The 17,301-nt window shown below is 32.5% G+C and overlaps 1 protein-coding gene and 1 non-coding gene across 2 annotated transcripts in view; both read right to left on the bottom strand.

Annotated features, from left to right (window-relative positions):
• The window catches only part of LOC145317872 (uncharacterized), a 110,788-nt gene that overhangs the window by 80,276 nt on the left and 13,211 nt on the right, over positions 1 to 17,301 (bottom strand). The gene's annotated exons all lie outside the window — the stretch shown is intronic.
• On the bottom strand, positions 4,771 to 4,842 carry TRNAT-UGU (transfer RNA threonine (anticodon UGU)). The gene has a single exon. It is a non-coding gene; the product is annotated as a tRNA-Thr (tRNA).

Below are 17,301 nucleotides of genomic sequence, written 5' to 3' on the forward strand. Positions count from 1 at the left end.
GGCTGAGGCTTACAGTGGCTGAATTGGAATTTTGTGGCTGAGGCTTCGAGCGGCTGAGGCTTACAGTGGCTGAGGGTGGCTGAGGCTTACAGTGGCTGAAGGATTTGTGGCTGAGGCTGCGGCTTACTGAAAGCCGCGCGGCTCATAGCGGCTGCGGCTTACAGTGGCTGATTGGAAAATTAAGCCGCGCGGCTGAGTGAGGCTGAGGCTGAGAGTGGCTGATAACATAATTAAGCCTCGCGGCTGATTCTGAGGCTGCGGCTTACTGAAAGCCGTGCGGCTGAGGCTGAATTAAATTCAGCCGCGCAGCTGAATGCGGCTTCGGCTGAATACAATATTAAGCCTTGCGGCTGATCTTATGGCTGATTATAAAATAAGCTTTGCAGCTGAGGCTTCGGCTAAATTGGATTTTTTAAATGCATTCTAGGACATTTTTTGGAGAGTTGAGGGTGGTTAGGGGTTGTGAGAATAAGAGTGGAGGGAAGAGGGGGGAGGACAGCAGGATTTTTTCAAATGTTTGATTCAGAATTAGTACCCAAATTTTATTCTGGTACCCAAAGTTTTATACTGGTACCCAAAGTTTTATACTGGTACTCAAAGTTTTATACTGGTACCCAAAGTTTTAGTCTGGTACCCAAAGTTTTATAATGGTACCCAAAGTTTTAGACTAGAACCCAAAGTTTTATACTGGTACCCAAATTTTACTGGTAACCAAAGTTTTATACTAGTACACAAAAATTTATACTGATACCCAAAGTTTTATACTGGTACCCAAAATTTTATACTGGTACCCAAAGTTTTATTCTGGTACCCAAAGTTTTATACTGGTACCCAAAGTTTTATACTGGTACCCAAAATTTTATACTGGTACCCAAAGTTTTATACTGGTACCCAAAGTTTTATACTAGTACCCAAAATTATATACTAGTACTTAAAGTTTTATACTGGTACCCAAAGTTTTTATACAGGTACCCAAAGTTTTAGACTAGTACTCAAATTTTATTCTGGTACCCAAAGTTTTATACTTGTACCAAAAGTTTTATACTAGAACCCAAAGTTTTATACTGGTACCCAAAGTTTTATACTGGTACCCAAAGTTTTAAACTGGTACCCAAAGTTTTATACTGGTACTAAAAATTTATACTGGTACCTAAAGTTTTTTACTGGTACCCAAAGTTTTATACTAGAACCCAAAGTTTTATATTGGTACCCAAAGTTTGATACTGGTACCCAAAGTTTTAAACTGGTACCAAAAGTTTTATACTGGTACTAAAAATTTATACTGGTACCCAAAGTTTTTTACTGGTACCCAAAGTTTTATACAGGTACCCAAATTTTATACTGGTACCCAAAGTTTTATACTGGTACCCAAAGTTTTATACAGTTACCCAAATTTTATACTGGTACCCAATTTTTATACTGGTACCCAAAGTTTTATACTGGTACCCAAAGTTTTATACTGGTACCCAAATTTTTATACTGGTACCCAAAGTTTTATACTGGTACCCAAAATTTTATACTAATACCTAAAATTTTGTTTTAATATTGGTACCCAAAGTTTTATACTGGTACCTTAAGTTTTATACTGGTACCCAAAGTTTTATACTGGTACCCAAAGTTTTATACTGGTACCTAAAGTTTCATACTGGTACCCAAAGTTTTATACTAATAGACAAAAATTTATTCTGATACCCAAAGTTTTATACTGGTACCCAAAGTTTTATACAAGTTTTTTAGCAGTAGGAATTTATTTCAACATCTTTAGTTATGATGCAGTACAAAGCCTATCAACTCCCAGACGACGAGCCGATGCGCTACATGTTGAGCCACGGTCGAGGGTTTCTATGACATTAACTCAAGGTCCAACAACCCTGGATAACTAAGGGGAATTATATCTTTCCTTTGCGCCTGTTCATGTTGCACACCTAGCACCTAGGAACCATTTAATGTCTTCAGTTATAACGCAGTGTCTGCGCGAGATTCGAACCTATTACATCCCTGATGACAAGCAGATGCGCTACTTGTTGAACCTTGGGGAACCAATTATTTTCTTTTCTGTATTAGTTTAAGTGACATCTATCCAGCAACCAACTTTTTTTTATTGAACTACTTGCCTGAAAGTTTTATGGTAATGAGTTACGCCTGTTTATGAGCCAAGGAAATCCTCCTACTCCAACTTTACATGTTGCACACCTGCCATAGCAGCAGTAGGAACCATTTAATGTCTTCAGTTATAACGCAGTGTCTGGCCGAGATTCGAACATATTACCTCCCTGATGACAAGCAGATGCGCTTCTTGTTGAACCTTGGATAATTAAGGGGAACCAATTCTTTCCAATTTAAGTGACATCTATCCAGCAACCAACTACCTGCCAGAAAGTCCTATGGTAATGAGTTACGCCTGTTTACGAGCTAAGGAAATCCGCATACTTTAACTTTACATGTTGCATACCTGGCATACTTGCAGTAGGAACCATTTAACGTCTTCAGTTTTCACGCAGTGTCTGGCCAAGATTCGAACCTATTACCTCCATGATGACAAGCAGATGCGCTACATGTTGAGCCATGGTTCGCAGGTTAAATTTGTCTTAAAAATAATCGTCTTTAAAATGCTTATCATATGTACACTTGCAATAAATGTATTTGTCATAAAAACTTACCTCTTATGAAAAATGTTTTTTTTACAAAAGTGCTTTTTATTACAATTATTCATGGGTATAATTTTTATGACTAACTTTTTATGTCACATAATCTTAATGACAATGTAATTATGAAGTTATTACAAAAAATACTAAACAATAGGTACTGGAAAAAGAAGAACTGAATTAAAATACTTTTTTTGGGGGGTAGGGTGATTTTTATTGGGTGGGGAGGGCCGGGGCGAGTAAATCCCATTTTTAATTTTGGGGTGATGTTTAATTTTTTTTCTAAGGGAATTTTTTTCTGGTAGTGTGATGGTACCCTCCCCCAAAATAGTTGTAAACCTTCCCAGTACCTATAAGAAACTACCCTGAATAGGAGCACCATATCGGTTTAGTAGTTAGCGAGATCCTGTAGTACAAACATATAGACAGACAAACAAACAGACATCATAATACTTAATGATCTAAAATTAAGACAAATTTTCATTTGAAATATTGGAGCTCTGATAGCTTTTTGGTACGGTAACAGCTTTGAATTATCTATCATCCGGGTTCGAATCCCAGAAGAAAAAAAAATTTGGGGGGATGAAGGGTGACTTTTATTATTTTTTTATGGGAAAATAGGGGGGAGTTTGGTTGAGCACCCACCAGTTTTAATTTTAGTTTTTTAAAAAATTCAAAAACTTGGAAAAGGCAATTTAAAAAGTTTTCAATAGTTCAGTAGTTATCGAATTCTTAATCTACAGACAAAATAACTCTCCATACTTTATACAAGGTTTTAGAAATAATCATATGTAATTCTTGGTGGAATTGAACAGAAAACCTTTCTTACACATTATGGTGCACTAACCCTTAGAACATAGGTGTAAAGCTATTTTATATTAAAATTTAGTTAATAATATTACAAATAAAGTAAGTTTACCTAGAACAAATCTCCTCTAATCTTTTTTTACACATTATATCCACCCTCCTTTTAAAATTTTTTTTCAACTTGAGAGGAAAATAACTAAATATAAATGAAAGGAAACAAAAATTATTGTCCATTGTCCCAATGTCCATAGCAGAATTTAATAAATTATTGGGTGCTAAATTTCATAGGTATAACTCTTATGTACATACTTTTAAAACCTGTTTTAATATGTAATGAGTTAATGGTTAAAGGATACTAGTGGCTGCGCCCCTAAAACCTCTAGGAATACTTAAGGGAAGCAAAAATAATTTATTTTGAGGGTCATCTTTTTTTGGGAGGGAAAAGATACATTTCCCCAAAAAAATTTTAAACTTTCCCTGGATCAATAAGAAGCTTCACATTACCACTTTATATAATAGAATATGTGGATATATTAAAAAAAAGAAAATTTGTTAATAAAATTATTGACCTCATTTATTGGCCAGTTCATTTATATATCCCATAAGAGGGGAGAGATGGATTAAAGGGGGTGTATGGGGGTTATTGTTATTTTAGCCAGCTGAGATTATTTCTTTATCAGAGTACATGAAAATATGGACAACATCAAAGTAATAATATATCGATTCATGTATTGCTTATAAATTCAGAAATTGTATAACATAATGATAAAGATAAAGAAACATTTTTTTTATAATAATTGCAGTTTCGAAAATAAAATCAATTTTAGTAAGCATCTTTGTAAAATAAACAAAATCGGATGATATATGATAATCATTTAACTATTTCAATCTATCGAGTACATAAAGATTATGTAGATTTTTTTGCATATTATACAGGACAATTTATTGCATTTTACAGACCTTTTTTTAACCAACTTTAAAAAGTAAAATACATCACTGTTTAAATTTTTTTTGTTAGAAAACATATTAGGATAATTTGTGTTCAAAATAAACACACACACACACCCTCCCCCCTCCCCAAATCTTAATTTAATTATTTTCATTAATTTAAAAATACTATGAAAAATGAAATATGTATAAATCTTTTTTTTTGCATAACTTTTTCAGTGTCTCTCATCAACCACAAAGTATTAAATACATTTAAAATTGAAGAAATATCTAAGTAGGAGAAGCTTAATTATATAGAACAAGTATTGCGTACCTAAATGGAAAAATATTAGAGAAGCTACTATATAACTTGAGTATCACAAAAATTGATTGCCCCCTGTGAGGTTTGAACTCACGGTCCCTAGTTTACAAGACGAGTGCTCTACCATTGAGCTAAATAGGCCACTTGTACAAGAAAAAAAATTTAAGATAATACAAATTCATAGTGAATATTAAGTAAATTCTGAAAAATTTGTATCTTTTAAAAACAATAAAATTAGGCAAACGTCAGTAGGGCAGTTACCCTATAAATAGTATTCAATAATATTCATAAGTATCAACGTTCAAAAACGTATTGCTCCTGGTGAAATTCGAACTTATAACCCCGGCATAACAGTGTAGAAGAATCGTGCGCTAACTGATTGCGCCACTGGAGCTCTTACATTACAAGTTCAAACTTTTTGTAGTTGTTCGAGATGGTAGTTTCTATGTTGTAATTTTAAAAAAAACTTAAGATAAAATTTTTATAAAAGAATATAAAAAAATTTAAAAGTATAACATTTAAAAAAATTTTTTATGGGCGATGGAAATGTCTGACCCCCACCCCAAAATTAGCTCAAAACAGTCCAATGTCAATAAATATATAACTAGCGGCTACGCCCCTAGAGGCCTCTAGGGGGCACTTGAGGAAGAGAGAGAGTCAAATTTAATAACCCAATTTCTTATTTTAAATTTTTAAAGAAAAGTAAAAAAAAATTTTTTTTGGGGGGGGGAATTTTTTTTTTTTTAGGGGGGGGGGCCTTCCCCCTCATTTTTAATTTTAGTTTTAAAAATTTAAAAAAAATTTTCTTTTTTTGAGGGGGGGGGGATTTTTAATTTTTTTGGGGGGGTTGGGGGTGTCCCACCCCCAAAAAAATAGTTATAAACCTTCCCAGGGCCTATGAGAAGCTACCCTGTTAAGGAGAACCCGATTGGTTCAGCGGTTAGAGAGATCCTTTGGTACAGACACACAGATACACAGACACACAGACATCCTGTTACTTTAATAAAAGGATTCCTGAGAAGGACAACATTGTCAGTTCAGTGGTTGCTGAGATCTTAAGCTTCAGACAGACAAAATTAAATGAAAATTAAGCCCCGCGGCTGAATTGACGGCTGAGGCTTGTACTAATTTAGCACCTGCGGCTGCGGCTGGGGCTTACAATATCTCAGCCGCGCGGCTGTGTCAAAGCTGCGGCTGAATTTAAAAAATTAAGCTGCGGCTGAGGCTGCGGCTTACAAATATCAAGCCGCGCGGCTGCGGCTGCGGCATAATCATAACTTTGCAGCTGCGGCTGAGGCTTTCTTGAAGCCGCGCGGCTGAGTGCGGCTGCGGCTTCAAATTATTAACAGCCGCGCGGCTGAGTGTGGCTGAGGCTTCCCCAACTATAAGCCACGCGGCTGATTGCGGCTGAGGCTTAGAGGGGCGTTGGCTGAATGAGGCTTAGTGCGGCTGAGGCTTAATGTGGCTGAATTGGAGTTTTGTGGCTGAGGCTTACAGTGGCTGAGGCTTACAGTGGCTGAATGCGGCTGAGGCTTACAGTGGCTTATGTTTTCTTTAAGCCGCGCGGCTGCGACTAAGGCTGAGGCTTATTGGGTGGCTGAGGAAGCCGCGCGGCTGATTTTGAGGCTTCTCGTAAGCCGCGCGGCTGATGGTGGCTGAGGCTGAGGCTGCGGCTGCGGCTTCCGAACCCTGTTAAAAACGGAACAAGCGGCTACGCCCGTAGATGCCTCTAGGGACATGTAAATGTTTTCTTTTCAATCTATGTTAAGATCTCAAAAAAATATCCGCTAAGCGGCGCCTTATATTTTTTTGGATTTTTGGCGATTTCTTTTTGTAGTACCCTCCACACAAATAGCTATAAACCTTCTTAAGGCCTATGAGAAGCTACACTGTAAAAAAAAACCTATAGGTTGATCGGTTAGCGAAATCCTTCGCTACAGACAGACATATAGAGATATTTTTACTTTATTTTGAGGGTAAATATCCCTTATCCTCGTATAAGCTTTGATATTTGAAATGCAATAGGCCCATATCAAACATTTATTCTTAAAGTTATTCAATACTTTTGTATGACAGTAGAAATTCAGCCTGGGATTGTCTGTCATTATCCTGTCACATTACTGGCGAAAAATGACTTTAGGGACAGCCTTAAATATTTTTTGCCAACGTGTATTGTATGGCAGGCGCAAGGACATCTAGGGTAGAGAGATAGCAAGTTAGATAGATAAGATAGACACTGTACTAAAAACTAAATAGATGGATAGTCTAACTATCGTTCTTGTTTCTATCTCTCTTATTTTTACACAATTCTATGAGCAAAGCATCTACATGATCAAGTCTTAAAATTTAAGTATTCAACATCCTCTTTTAAGTTGGGTCATAGTTGACTGATTTTTTTTATTAAATATACCGACAATTTACAAAATATCTGTATATCAATCTATCTATACCTAAACCTATATCTACCCATGTATCTAACTATCTGTCTATCCACGCCAACACACATATGAAAGGGCCCTAAATTTTAAGCCGTGTTTTGTAAATTTGATTTTATTATATTTGCACTATAATAGAGGTATCATTAGAGCTATCTTATTTTCTGTATTTTATCTATTTGTTTATCTATCTATCTCTTAGTTTATCTGTATGTTTCTCTTTCTGTTTGTCTGTCTGTTTGTCTGTCTGTTTGTCTGTCTGTTTGTCTGTCTGTTTGTCTGTCTGTTTGTCTGTCTGTTTGTCTGTCTGTTTGTCTGTCTGTTTGTCTGTCTGTTTGTCTGTCTGTTTGTCTGTCTGTTTGTCTGTCTGTTTGTCTGTCTGTTTGTCTGTCTGTTTGTCTGTTTGTCTGTCTGTTTGTCTGTCTATTTGTCTGTCTGTTTGTCTGTCTGTTTGTCTGTCTGTTTGTCTATTTGTTTGTCTGTCTTTTTTCTTTTTGTTTGTATGTCTGTTTGTCTCTCTGTCTGTTTATCTGGTCTATTTGTCTGTCTGTTTATCTGGTCTATTTGTCTCTGTCTATTTCTCTATATATTATTCTGTCTGTTATGCTTCAGTTCTTCATCTATATATTCCTCTATAATACAAAGTTAAACCTAGCTAAATCACTTATGAATGAACTAGAACATTATGTAGATATATGCAAACACACACACATACACACCCTACATACACACAATCCTGCACACATACACATAACATATGTAAATAGTTTACAAATGTTCACATATATGTTAATATCTTCAACCAAACGTCTTAATCTAGGTATATCTAAATAGATAGATAGATAAGTTATTTTAAGAAAGATAGGTAGATGATATATTATTAAAAATTGTATATATTTTTCAGCCAAATGTCTAATCTAATTATTGTTAAATAGATAGATACATTAAACAGAATATTAAAGCTTAATAACGTATTTATCCTTTAACATAAAGTAATAATAAATTTAATTTGTTAAGTTACTGCCAATTACTGAACTGATTGAGTACTTTGCTTAAGGGAAGCTTTACATTAGTCCAAGGATGGGTTTAGGCTACATGATATTAAATCTATTTTTTTATTGTTTAGATTATTTCTCTGCCTTCCTCATCCTTAAAATACATGACCCTGGATGCTATGGACGCAATGATTATCTAACAACAAACATAGCAAAAGACATAATTATAGAGACAGTTATATAAACATGAGTAACATTGAAGACAAAAAGAAATATACAAAGCAATTCTGATAGACTTAGATAGAGAAAGACAGATAGACAGAGACAGAAAGAAAGATACAAAGCTTGACAGATAGACAGATAGAGAGTAACAGAATGATAGCAAGAAAGACACTAAACAGGTTGATTTTAATCTAGTTAACAGGTTTAACACATTTAGACAGAGAGATAAATTTAGAAGAAAAAAAAGAGATATACAGACAAAGACAGATACACAAACATATAAAGATTAAATACAGGTGGCCAAAATGGTAAAATTTAGGAACTCCCTTTAATCTTAAATATATTATACAGGGAGAGAGATAAGGGCTCTTAAAATCAAATGATAATCAATTTTAAGTCAATATATACATATAGTTTTAGAAAAAATATAGTAAAACAGATTTCTACAGGCTCAACATCCTAGTTTCCAATCTATTCTTTTTTTGAGAATAATAGTTCCTTCTTCAAAATTTATATTAGGAAGGAATTTCAAAATCATTATTTATTTAAACGAATTCAAATTAGGATTGTAGGTGCTTTAAATGTTATTTTTTTCTTCCCCCGAAGATCCCCTAATTAAAACAAATAATGTCTATATGGAGCAGGAGTTGCTTTAAGAATTAGATTTAATGTTTCTTCCATTTGACTGGGTCTTTGTGTTATAATACATGATTAAAATAAAATTTTCATTAAGTCCTTAGCTCAGGGAGGGAGGGGACATCGGGCTATTTATTACAATATCCCCCACCTAGTTCATTTAGTTGAGTGTCCAAACGTTTCAACGACTTCCATCTTCCATTGTAATAGCAATACTTTAGATTCTATAAGATAAGAAAACAATATCTAGAATCTTTAAATCTGTTTTACTACTATTCAATTTTTTGTAGGCCTACTCAAGTCCAATACGCACTCTACATAAGTCCACATAATCAACATATGTGGAGAGTTCTAATAAAAACAACAACAGTTAAATGACAGTAGAGTAGCAGGGTAGCCTAGGTTATATTTCTAATGTTACCCTAAGATATTTAATATCTATAGTAACAGCTACAAAATCCGATAGCCTGATATCTAGTTGCCGAAAGTGTACGCAGTTTCCTGAGTGTTTCCTCATCCTAGCTCAATATTTACTACTAGCTACAAATCTTCAAACTTCCCTTAAAAAAATCAAAATTTGAATGTGTAAACGATTTATACATTATACATTATAAATTTGAATTTTTTAAATTTTGATTTTTTTTTTTGAAGTTTGAAGCTTTTTTAGCTAGTAGTAAATATTGAGCTAGGATGAGGAAACACTCAGGAAACTGCGTACACTTTCGGCAACTAGATATCAGGCTATCCAAAATCCACATATGTATGTGGTAAAGTATTTATACAATAAAGAAAATATTAATTATAGGAATGCCTTTCTTTTGAATAGATTAACCTTAATATTGTGAGAGAAGCTCCACGTCCTGATACATATTTGATATTTGAACAGATCATATGTCAAATCCATAATCCTAACCAGAAATTGCTCAAGTATGGCAAGTGCTTCACTTTAATCATGCATAATGAAAGTAACTTGGTAGAGGGTAATTTAAATCATGTATCTCTGTGATGCTGTGAGGGAATCGAACCGTCTACCCCTAGGAAGCTCTATCTCAGTATATAGTCTGAATCTATTTTGCATCCGGAACAGGTCATATATTTAAAAATTTGCAGTTTTTTCAATTCATATTTTGGTTGGTTCGAACGAATCTTTTGAGGTGAATTATTATAGAATGATTTGATTAGCCTTTTATAGTAAACATACACTTAATACTCCCTTATCTATCTATCTTTATAAATTGGTTATCTATTTATCTATCTTTCTATCTATATTTTTATAATGCTATGATTAACCTTTTAAAGTAAACATTTATTTAATACTCTTATCTATTTATCTATCTATTTGTCTGTCTTTAATCTATTATCTATTTCATAGAATGATAATATGATTTACTACCTTTTTCTAACTAATTATCTTTTCGATTGTATATCTATCTATCTATGAATTGATTTTTACAGACTTGCAACATCTATAATTTTATCTATGTATCTATCTACTAATAAGATTTTTTTAAATAACTAGTAAATAATGATTACTATTTTTCCTCTCTTCAATTAGATATCTTCTTTATCGACGATGTAAATATAAAAAAACAACATACCTATAAAAAAAATTAAATGATAATCTATGATAATTTCAAGAAATAATTATTAGCTACTTTAGGTAACAAATTAAAAATCCATTATAATTTAGATTTAGAGAAAATTTGAATCTTTAGCAAAGCAAAGCTTTGCTATAAGAAAACAGTCTACCCAGCGTTGATTTTTTTATACATAAGCTTGATTTTTATGGATGTTGCCATTCTTGTTAACCCTGAAAATAAGAAACGAATTCCAGAAAAGGATTGAAATAATTATCAACAGTCTATATGGGAAATCAACAACAAACTTTTTATTTAGAATAGATAGATAACTAGATAACATACTTATAGGTACAGATAGAAAAACATACAGACAAATAGACAAATAGATAGATAAGAAGGTAGATAGCGAGATAGATTTGAAATGTATGTATGAAGCGAATCTATTTAAGCAGATAGATAGAAATACCGATGGATTAACAGATAGATAGATGGATGGACAGATAAATAGACAAAAATATAGATAGATAGATGATTAGACATACAAATGGATAGGTGTTTAAAAATGGAATGTGTGTATGAAACTAATCTATGCAAGCAGATAGATAGATAGACATACAGTTGAATAGATAGACATACAGATGGATAGATAGACATACAGTTGAATAAATAGACAGAAAAATGGAAATGGAATGTGTTTATGAAAATAATCTATACAAACAGATAGATAGATACATGGAAAGATAGACATACAGATGGATAGATATTTAAATATGGAATGTGTGTATGAAACTAATCTATGCAAGCAGATAGATAGATAAACATACAGTTGAATAGATAGACATACAAATGGATAGATAGATAGACATACAAATGTATAGATAGATAGATATATAGACATACAGATGGATAGATGTTTAAATGTGGAATATGCGTATAAAACTAATCTATACAAACAGATTGATAGATAGACAAACAGATTGATAGATAGACAAACAGATTGATAGATAGACAAACAGTTGAATAGATAGCCATACAAATGGATAGATAGATAGATATATAGACATACAGATGGATAGATGTTTCAAAATGGAATGTGTGTATGAAACTAATCTATACAAGCAGGTAGATAGATGTATATATAGACATACAGATGGATAGATGTTTAAAAATGGAATGTGTGTATGAAACTAATCTATACAAACAGATAGATAGATAGACATACAGTTGAATAGATAGACATATAGATGGAAATATATTTAAATATGGAATGTTTGTATAAAACTATTTTATACAAAAAGATAGAAAGATGGATAGATAGACATACAGATGGATAGATAGACATACAGTTGGATAAATAGACAAAAAAATGGATAGATATTTAAATATGGAATATGTGTACAAAACTAATCTATACAAACAGATAGATAGATAGACAAACAGTTGATTAGATAGACATACAGATGGATAGATAGATATATAGACATGCAGATGGATAGATAGATATATAGACATAAAGATGGATAGATATTTAAATATGGAATGTGTGTATGAAACTAATCTGTACAAACAGATAGATACATGGATAGATAGATAGACATACAGATGGATAGATAGATATATAGACATACAGATGGATAGATAGATATATAGACACACAGATGGATATATATTTAAATATGGAATGTGTGTATGAAACTAATCTATGCAAGCAGATAGATAGATAGACATACAGATGGATAGATAGATATATAGACATACAGATGGATAGATAGATATATAGACATACGGATGGATAGATAGATATATAGACATACAGATGGATAGATAGATATATAGACACACAGATGGATATATATTTAAATATGGAATGTGTGTATGAAACTAATCTATGCAAGCAGGGCACAGCAACGTGAGTAGAATAAATTTCCCGCCCTTTTAAAAGATCAAAGCTTTTCTATGATGTGCGTATGTCCGTAAGTTTGTCAGTATGGCGTTTATGGATGCTGGTTTCCTAAATTTGAACAAATCAATATTTGCTAACTGATGTACGAAATGTCTTGTAATAAAAAGCAACTTAATATTGATATGAAAGGTCATTTAAGAAATTACTTCATGCCTATTTTGAATCAAGAATTTTTTTAGTGATGATTCCCAGGACTTTTATGTATCTATATTTAAGCAATTTTATTAATATTTCGAAGAAACTTACTAGATTGACTCGCTTTTAGGATGCTGTCTTTCTTGTCTGAGGGAGGGGAAAAAGTAAGATTTGAGTTGAGGGAGAAGAGAGTAAGATTTGAGGGAAAAGAAAAAGAGGGAGTAAATTTATTTGAAAGAAAAAAAATCATTTTAGTTTATACCTGTCCACCGACAAACCATTGTCTGTAAGTTTAACCTATGTATAATAGTTATGCATTGTGCCTTACATTTGGTTAAATTCTTAATATTTTCAAAAAATTCATAAAGTTTTTTTTTCATTGTCCTATCCCTCTAACCCTTGAGGTTAAATTGAAAAATATGTAAAGTTTGCTCTGCATGAGCCGAGCTAACAATTTTTCATCAATAGTTACTCACTGATGGGTGGACAAACAAACACTGAAACAGACAGACAGACGGACAGACATAAAAACCAAGATATAGACAGACATACAAACAATAATTGCATAGACAGTTAGCAAACAGTGTAGTTAAGGGATAACCACTAAGGAGAAACTTGTACAAATAAGATTAGTTTTCATGAAAGGAAAAAAAAACGATTACTGTCAATTCGTCTACAGACATTCAGATACAATTACTGCATTGGACGACTTTTTTCTAATTCAGATAAAAAGTTGAAATTTGGTTAAGATATGCCAAAGGAGCTAGGCATTTTTTTTAAAGATTGACAAACAGACAAATTTCTAGAGACCAGTCTTTTGGAGATCCTTAGGGCAATGCAAATGACGAGAAAGCACTTTTATAAAATTTAATGGTGGAAAAGATAAAAACGGTATAATAAACATTATAATAAATTATTTCACTCACACTTATCATCATAAACGACAAAAAACATTTGAGAAAAATACTTGACCAATTTATTTGTTTCAGATAGTTAAGTATTAATAAATTAACAAGGATAACAACATCCATAAGTAGCGAAGCACAAAAAATCGTCGATGGGAATACGTACAGGTAGATTTAAAAGGTTTTTACTAAAATCAAGAATAGATTTATTGGATAAAATAGACATGAAACCTTGTTTTATTTTGCATGATGACGATGGTCAAAGTAAATTATATTAAAGATGCTCATAACAATAGGAAAAATTATTTTTATACTGATATCCCATAAAAAGTCAAAATAAACAAAGATATGGGGAAATATGTAAAACATATAAAAATAGCCAAAAACCTGATAAAAGGCAGTCTGGCCGTCATGGTTGTTTTATTAAAACGACAAAAAATTTAATTTTTAAATCCTTAACTTAAAAATTTGGAAAATCGGACCATATACACTGAAGATATGGAAAAAAGTGTTAAATATATAAAAAATAGCCTAAAACCTGCCAAAAAGGCAGTCTGGCCGTCATGGCTATTTTGTTTAGAAGACGGGGAATTTAATTTTGATATCTATAACTGAAAAATTTTGAAAATCGGACTATAAACACTGAAGATATGGAGAAAAATGTTAAATATATAAAAAATAGCCTAAAACCTGCTAGAAAGGCAGTCTGGCCGTCATGATTGTTTTCTTTAAAAGACGGGAAATTTAATTTTGATATCTATAACTGAAAAAATTTTGAAAATCGGACCATAAACACTGAAGATATGGATAAAAATGTGAAAAAAATAAAAATAGCCTAAAACCTGCTAAAAAGGCAGTCTGGCCTTCATGGTTGTTCCTTTAAAAGACGGGAAATTTAATTTTGATATCTGTAACTGAAAAAATTTTGAAAATCGGACCATAAACACTGAAGATATGGAGAAAAATGTGAAAAATATAAAAATAGCCTAAAACCTGCTAAAAATCGGCCCGAACGCCAATGATGTATTATAGTCAATTGAGCTCCTTAATGATGGGAATGTTGTCAAAAAATTTCAGCATTCTATCTTTTATAGGAGCTGAGTAAATCCAATTTCCCCCATAGCGTTACGGACGGACTGACTGACGGACGGACAAAGTGAATTATAGAGTAGCTTCGCTACTAATAATGGATTGAAAGATAGCTAGATATCAAATGTATTAAAATAAGCAACATCTATCTCTCTCTCTCTCTCTCTCTCTCTCTCTCTCTCTCTCTCTCTCTCTCTCTCTCTCTCTCTCTCTCTCTCTCTCTCTCTCTCTCTCTCTCTCTCTCTCTCTCTCTCTCTCTCTCTCTCTCTCTCTCTCTCTCTCTCTCTTACCCTTCTATCAAAACTATTTATGCACGTTTACCAAAAACATGGCCTTTTACTTTCATCTTTGCCTGTTCTATTCCTTTGTTGTTCATCTTCTGAGATTTATTGGTTGAAAAGTTTGAATGAATCAATCTATATTTAGTAGAAGTACCTACAGTTTTTAATCCAGCGAAGGAATGAACGTGTTTACCAAACTTTTAGTATTAGTCTAAATTAGAGTCTTTCTTCCTGGGGACACGCTTTGTTTTATGAAAAACATTTTGAGTAACCAACGAACGGACGGGCATAACCTTAGAAAATGTAGCTGCGACGCTACTAAAATTACACATTTTTCTGTTGAATTAAACAAACATTTAAAAGATCTAAGCATAAATATAAAAATAGCCATATCATTCCATATAAAACTCTTTAGTACTGACCTTTTGATACCTTACAATAGATAGATATATAATTGTATGCATAGTTAGATAAAAAAAATACTTAATACTGTTTAATATAATTTAGAAATAGATAGTTAGATATGTATTTAGACAGACAGATAGGTATAGAAAAACGATAATTATTTTCTCTATCATTCTTTAACTCCCCCCCCCCTCTTTCTTTCTGTCTCTCCCTCTATCTATCTATCTATCTCTTATTTTAATTTCTTCATCTTTTTACAACTTACTTCCATAATCTAACCTCAAATCATCATAAAATTACTTCTAATTAGTCAATTGTTCATTGTCTATACACGCTTATCTATCTATCTCTGAAAACCAGGGAGAAGGGGACACTGGGCTGTTTATTACACTAGTACCCAAAATTTTATAAGAACATTTTCTTATTCGAAGGTTTAAAAACTTTGAGGATTTTATTGAATTTTGGGTTTCCAAATGTTTCAACAACTAATTGTAATCTACAGAAGGGGTAAATAAGTGTGTCATCATTGGGAAGGAACATCATTTTTATCAGTCATTGTCTGCTGAAAACCTTTCTATCAAACCATCAAATTCATTAAAAAATTTCTTTAATGACTGTAAAAGAATGGTGAAAATTTTAATGATTTTATGACTGAATAGAATTACATTTTAATTACTTTAAATTGTTTTTAAAAGCGAAGCTTTTCTATAATTAGGGTCGGTCCGTCCGTCCGTCCGTCCGTACGTCCGTCCGTCACGGATAGCTTTATTCGTTAATTTAGACATGTTAGAATTGTCCTATCGATTTCAAATTTTGCATGGTGATTCCTTTAGTAGTTAGGTACGTTTTAGAAAGCGTAGCAACTCTATAATCATTACCAGAATGTCCGTACGTCCATTTTAAACATGTTGATTTTTTTACTTTTTTAAATAGCTTTTTTCGTTAATTTAGGCATGTTAGAATTGTCCTATTGATTTCAAATTTTGCATGGTGATTCCTGTAATAGTTAGGTACGAGTTAGAAAGCGTAGCAACTCTATAATCATTACCAGAATGTCCGTACGTCCATTTTAAACATGTTGATTTTTTTTACATTTTTAACAACAAATTTGTATGTGACCTAATTATCTGATTGGTCTGATTTTTAATATACTGATTCCTGGGACAACAAAGTACAATATTATAAGCGAAGCAACTCTATAATCAAGTCCTAAAAATGTAAGTATGTCTATAATCATTATCCTGTATCAAGCAGTTTTTCAACAACTTTACTTACAATTTTGCTTTGACTCTTATACATTCACATTCTGATTATTCAGTTCTGACATTATACAAGTGTTAATGTCCGTTTGTCCTACCGTTTCAGAGCTTCGCTTTTATGGATGTTGTCATCCTTGTTTATATACATTTGTTTATTATTTGCTTCCTTAAAGTATTTTAGAGTAGTGTTTCGGGCATGCTTTAGGCTATTCTACTTTTCAAATTTATGGACCGATTAAGTTCTCACTTTCAAGGAAACTTTATGTAGGTCCCTAAATAGTTTAATTTATCTTTCTTGGGTTTGGGATTGAGCGAACTAAAAAGTACATCCCTTTTCTTTTTACATATAATTTTCAAGCTACCAAAGGAAACTTTTAAGTAATGCACAAATGCATTTGAAAAATAATTTTGGATTTTGGCTGGGAGGAAGAGATACTGCAAATGAAGGTCTGGAAACAATTATAGGATAAAAAATTATATTTTTTGGAATCGATAATAATACATTTTTTAAACAATTTAAAAGTATTTAGTCAGTAAAAAGCTATAAAATTTCTTTGCAGCACTAATTAGGCAAAAAATCAAAAGAATTTGTATAAATATATATTTTTAACATTTATAAGATTTATACAGATTGAATAGAGACGCCTAACAAATAGGTTTTGAACTAAATTTGATGAAAATCAATTAAAAGTTGA

Source organism: Acartia tonsa, chromosome 1 (assembly GCF_053477335.1).
Source record: "Acartia tonsa isolate MP-2025a chromosome 1, ASM5347733v1, whole genome shotgun sequence".
NCBI lineage: Eukaryota > Metazoa > Arthropoda > Copepoda > Calanoida > Acartiidae > Acartia > Acartia tonsa.